The sequence below is a fragment of the Eumetopias jubatus genome, unplaced genomic scaffold, assembly GCF_037043125.1.
Source record: "Eumetopias jubatus isolate StellerSeaLion01/CBP00866 unplaced genomic scaffold, mEumJub1_p1.0 scaffold_2, whole genome shotgun sequence".
Taxonomy (NCBI): Eukaryota; Metazoa; Chordata; class Mammalia; order Carnivora; family Otariidae; genus Eumetopias; species Eumetopias jubatus.
The window spans coordinates 201804741-201810893 of NW_028274808.1; positions in this window are offsets into that span (position 1 = coordinate 201804741).

The following is a 6153-nucleotide window of genomic DNA, read 5'->3' on the forward strand; positions in this document are numbered from 1 at the left end:
TGATCACCTCTGCAGATGCTGGTGGGGAGAAGAGAAGGAAGGCTGTGCCTAGCTCCGGGTCTGACGGTACAAGCCACATGAGCAGTCATGAGTTAGCCTACCCCTGCCCACTTGGAGGGAGCCAGAAGTGGGGCTGGTGCCAGGGCCTCACCTGTGGACAGGGAGTCGCAGCCTGGAAAGTCAGGGCAGAGAGGCCTCGGGGTGGACCGGCCAGCAGGCTGGGTCAGAACCAGTCCCCAGCACCACCTCTGCTTTGGGCCCCTCTAGGGTTCTCTGCATCCCCTGCTATTTAGGGGTGGTCTCTGCCTGTCTGCACTGCCCTCTCCGGGCCTGGTAGCTGAGCTCACTGGGCGGTCTTTGGTGCCAGGTATAGAACAGGTGCCCATGGGTACAGGAGGCAGGATTTACGGTGGGAGGGCATCAGAACGGGGTAGAAGAGAGGGACAAGCCCCCAGCTCAGCTGTCCCCACCCACGGGAACCTGCAGTGTATGCACTCCCTCCTCAGGGTGCCCCCATGTTATGTGTCACCCACACACATCTTTGGTCCCCTGCCGCCCCCCCCGGCCCCGCATTGAACCTCCCTACCTGTCTCTTAAGAAGAGTTTCTTAGACTCTGGCTAAGCCCCGCCCTACACTCTCCTCAGAACCAGCTGGAGCTTGAGGGAAGGTGAGCAGACCTGTTTGCCCCTGGGCACACGCCAAGATGCCTGAGTGCGGCAGGGGCCTCCCTCTGTGGCCTGGAAGCCCCTGGAAGAGTGGGCGAATGGCGGGGGTGGGTCCTGGTGTCATGGATGTTACCTTGCCTTCGTGGTGCTCATTCCCCCTCAGACCCTTCCCCTTGTTGCACCATTTCCCTTCTTCCGGGAGACTGAGGGCACGGCACCCAGGGATTTGAATTCATACTATTGTGTAAAGGACTACCCTCCCAGCCTTCCCTGGAGAAACAATCAGAAGAGGAAGGCAGGTGGCCAAGATCAGTGCAAAGTGCTCACACAGCTTCTGCACGGCGTGGGCTGTCTCCCAGCTTGGAGGGTGGGCGCTCCCTGTGGCCGCGAGCCCATAAACTTACATCAAATGGGGCAAGGGATTTTGGAGAGCACAGAGCCCAGCCCCTTGAGCCTTGTTGGCTGCACTTGGCAAAGAAGGGGGGGAGGAAGTGGGAAATGGGGGTGGAGTGGAAAGGGTATCTAGAGGGAGGGTAGGCCCTCTGTGTTTCCCAGCCAATCAAGGTGCTTGGCTTTGAGGTGGGGAGTCCACTGCACTGTCGTCCCATTTGTGCCCTAGTTCTGGGTCGTGGCCGTGCCCTCAACATGCATGCAGCAGTGGGGCGCCTGGGTGGCTCAGTCGTTAAGCGTCTGCCTTCGGCTCAGGTCATGATCCCAGGGTCTTGGGATCGAGCCCCGCATCGGGCTCCCTGCTCTGCGGGAAGCCTGCTTCGCTTCTCCCTCTCCCACTCCTCCTGCTTGTGTTCCCTCTCTCACTGTGTCTCTCTCTGTCAAATAAATAAATAAAATCTTAAAAAAAAAAAAAACAAACATGCATGCAGCAGTGATGAGCTTCCTAGCGCAAAGGCAGAGTGCCATGAGTCCCTAGCTTAGACCCCGGGGCCAGGGCACCCCTGGCCACTGTGTGACTGCATCCAACAGCAACCACCGTCCAGCACCCCCCGGTGCCTGCTCGGCGCAGGGCGCTTGGCCTCGTAGCTGTCCTGACACTTTGGTGCCAGGTACAGAGCAGGTGCCCATGAGTGAATGAAATGCACAGATAGATGTAGACCCACAGCCACAGGCACCTTCAGGGGACACAGGAGGCAGGGGGACCCATCTGAAACCGAAGGATCCCTGGAGTTCACTCAGCCATGAGCCACAGGAACAGCATCTGTGTGGAGGGAACAGCATGAACAAAAGCAGTGTGCTAAGAGGTTGCTGTGAAAACCTGGATTGGACAGGGCCAGCTTGGCTGGGAGGCAGAGAGTTGGGGGCCCTGGTTCAGGGGGTCAGGCAGTGGCAACCCAGACTCTGAGGACCCTGGTGAGATGAGGCTGTGACTTCATCCTAGGGGCACAGACGGTGTCTGAGTCCAGGCTGAGACGGTGTGACAGTGGATGGGGAAGAGAAGGGGAGCTGAGACCCTTAGGAGGCCTGGAGGGCAGTGAGGACACCCAGGTGGCAGGTCCATGCCCCAGTCAGGTGCCCCAGAGGAGAAAGGGCACTCAGTGTCGGATGACTTATGTTGCTGTCTCCGCGCTTCTGGCAGGAGCCAGGTCCTTCTGTGGCCTTGGGGCCAAGTTGGGCTCCCCAAAGTGGATAACCTGAGAAGGCATCCCTTTCCCTGCCTGGACATCCTGCCGGCCCCCAGGGATGGAGGAGGCTGCTGGTCCCCCCCCCCCACCCCCACCCCCTGGCCTGGCAGGGAAAACAAAGCCCGGGAGCAGGATCATCCTAAAGCAATAAGGAAAGGTAGCATGGAGCCGCACTTTTAATTTGTGACTAATTTGTTGCACAGTGAGGTTGCAATTTTCTAATTGTGATTGCCAGTTTAATTTTACTCATGGCTGTGCAACCAACAGTGTATAGTCTAGTAATTAAAATTAATTGTACCTCCACCTGCATATTTCTATTAGGCTGTTAGATTTAGTCTGCAAGCTCAATGATTTTGTTCCCTGAAAGAGGCCGAATTCAATTCTGCCACACTTGGTGACTCCCTCCGCTCACGACGGCCTTGCCCTCCGAGGGGGCGGGGGCCTGCCTCTGCCCCAGCTCCTCAGGGCCGCAGGGCTAGGAGAGCAGAGCCCCAGGGGGCTTTCATGGAGCTTATGAGCCTATTATTTAATGAATTACTGAGGAGTTATTAGACTCCCAAATTGTATGTGGGGATTTCATGAATAATCTTGGAAAACCCAAATGGGCTTTCTCCACCAAATTAAGTCCATGAATGGCTCCCACAGTGCATGCTGGACATGGTTTTCCCAGCCTGCGCGCCCTGTTGGCCTTGGGCGGGAGGAGAGGAGGCCTGCCTCTGAATTCCAGGTTCCAGACCTCGGAAGAAGGCATCGAACATCAGGTCCAGAGAGCCCTCAGACCTGGCCTGGGTCACTGCCTTCCCAGAAACCCTCCAGGGTGCCTGGGAAAGCTCTTCTCCCGTGCTGGGGGAGAGCGATTCCAGGAGGCCTTGAGGACAGGCCCTGAAGCCCCTCCCAGGACCTCAAGCCCACATGTCACCTTGAAACATGGAAGACATGGGTCCCACGGCATCAGCAGCTGGGCAGTGGGGTTGGCAGGACAGACGGCCCCTGAGGGGGCGCCAGGGGCTCCAGCCCATCCAAGCGCACTGCCCACCACTAAAGTTAGCTGGAGTTGGTTTCCGTGGTTTGTGACCAGGAACCCTCTGGATTTGGTCATGATCTGGTTTACAGAGGGGCAAGCTAAGGCCTAGGCAGGGGTGTGGGGGGCTTGGCTCGGGGTCCTGGTTCCATGTCCTCCCCACCAAGCTATGGACAGGGCAGTTGTGACAGAGTTGAAGGCTTTGAATCTAACTGAGCCAGGAGACTCCCACCTCACTGTCACCTCTTCCCTGAGGCCAGCCTACAGTGTGTCCAGAGAGGGGTTAGCTGTGATTGTCCTTCCTCTTCACTGAGGAAAAGCTGGCTCCCGATTGGGCAGGAAGCACGACCACTGGCACCTGCTCAGAGCTCAGGGAACCTAGGAGCAGGTGCACCTCCACATACTCATCCATTCACCCAACCGTCCAACCGTCTGTCCGTCCATTATCCAACCCCCATCCCCCAAGCATCCTCCATCGTCCCATCCATGCATCATCTCTCCTCCATCCCCCATCCCCCAAGCATCCTCCATCGCCCATCCATGCATCATCTCTCCTCCATCCCCCATCCCCTGAGCCCCCATTCCCTCACCCATCCACCATCCATTCCCCCATCCAGCGTCCATCCATCCCCCTACCCACTTAGTAAGGTGCACTGGGTGCCTGCCATGGGTCAGCCCTGGACACAGACCAGGAGCAGTTTGAATAGGACTGCTTGAACCCTCAGGTTTTTCACAACCTCAGGTGTGATTAGCACACAAGACAGATAATAAACAATAAATTTGGAAAACAGAATGTTCTGCTGATACGCATGAGGTGAAAACTTGTACAAGGAAGGGGGTGGGGTGCTGGGAGTCAGTGGGAGGCAGGAGGGCTCCCCAGGGAGGAGCATGTGAGCAAAGGCCAGAGGAGGCATGACTCTCCATTCGGCGGATTTCTCCAGTAGGGGGTGCCCCTGGCTGACCCCCACCCCCTCTCCCTCCACCCACCACTCGGGGACCCTAAACGGTCAGTGAGACCAGTCACCCTGCTTGACGGCAGAGGGCTCTTATCACCCACAGGAGCAAGGCCAGCCTCTTAGCGTGGCCTTTGGGGCCCCAACAGCCCCGGCCTTGTCGTTCACGCCCTGCACCCCACCACCGCCATCTGGCTCTCCTCGAACCCGCCTTTACCCGCCCTGTCCTTGCCCCAGACACCCTCCCCGCAGGCCCTGCCCTTGTGGGCCTCGACCCCCGGAAGCCCTCTCTGAGCACTCAGGCAGGGGTAGGAGACCTCCAGCCAGTGAGCACAAGCCCCGTGTGCGCTCACCTCGGTGGGAAACCCTGCCCGTCTCTCCCCCACAGGATGCAGCCCCAAGGCTCTGTCCCCGGCCCCAGGGGGCCCATTTCAGCTCTTCAGCCTCTCCGGCCTCCCCTGCCTGCCCCACTCCCCCACCTGCTCAGACCAGAATGCCTGTACTGCCCCTCGGGCTCAGGCCACAAGCTGGGGGTCCTCCTGGACCCCTCCCTCATCCTGGCCCCATTCGGGCCACAGCCAGTGTCACGGCTCTCCTGTTAAACAGCCCTTTGACCTGCACACCCTGCCAGGCCCCCAGCTCTGGCTTGGATCCATGTCCTCCCCGCCTTCCCAGCCCACAGATGGGCGGTCCAGCCCCTTCCCCTCGGCACTGCGGGCTCCAGGGCCCTCCTGTCCCACCCCCACCCACCCCCGTGCTGGCAGGCGAAGCACCCTCTGCCCCCCCCATTGCCTCCCTGTTCAGTGTTGCACAGGGCTCCCAGGCAGTGGCGGCGGGGGGGGGTTCTTTGCTGCTCCCGCTGGACTCCCAGCAGCCAGAATTCAGAGCCAGCCGCCGAATGAATGAAGAACCAACATCCGTCCAGCAGCTGATCCCTGAGACCGGCAGTTCCCTAGCTTTCACGTCCTCAAGTTTGTAACAGCAGAGGCCAAATGCAACCACACATTCTAAGCCCCGTTAGAGCCGACACCGCAGTGCCGGTGAAGGTGGACGGAGGGGTTCAGCCTCGGCAGTCAAGCCCTGTGCAGCCCACGGCCCCCACCTGCCCCTGCAGCTTGCTTAGGCCCAGAGTGGCCGGTGAGCAGGCGAGGAAGGGCCAGGCCACAAAAGGGGGTCACGGGGAGGGATGGGGGTTGGCAAGAGCATGAGTGTGGCGATCTGGGGCGAGGGTGAGGTGGGCTGCAGGGCTGGCGAAGCACATCAGGGAGCCCAGAGTCCAGGCCCCAGGAGCAGCCATTTAGAGACGAGTATCCCATCCTCACCTGGCCTAGGAGCCCCTTGAGGGTGGGCCCAGAACCCCCAGCAGAGTATTTGGGTCAGAGGGCATCCTCCATGACCTGGGTCTGTCAGAGGCTCCCTCCCCAGCACCCCCGGCTGGTCAGGGTGGCTCCTGGCCTTCTTCTGGGCCTGCGTGCCTCAGGTCCAGGACCTCTGGGTGGGTTCCTATTCAGGGGCCAGTGCTCCTGGGGGGTGGTGGGGGGACCCGGGGCATAAGCAGAGCTCAAGTGCCAGTGCTTACTGAGCACCTACTACGTCCTGACCCAGCTCTGGTAGTGAGGACCAAAACAGACTAGAGGGGGGACTGATGAAGGGCCCCCTCCGCAGGCATACCAGTGGCTGCCGGCACAGAGAGAGAGCTGCTGGGGGAGCGTCCCACGTGCCAACAGGGGTGGGAAGGCCTCCTTGCCCAGGGAGGAGAGGAAGGGCTTTGAGCTGGGATACCTGGCGAAGGTCACAGGGGCACAAGCAAGGACAGCACCAGGGGGCCTGGGGTCAGGAGAGAGGGTTAGAGGAGAGGGCGTGGGGCGGCTAGGGC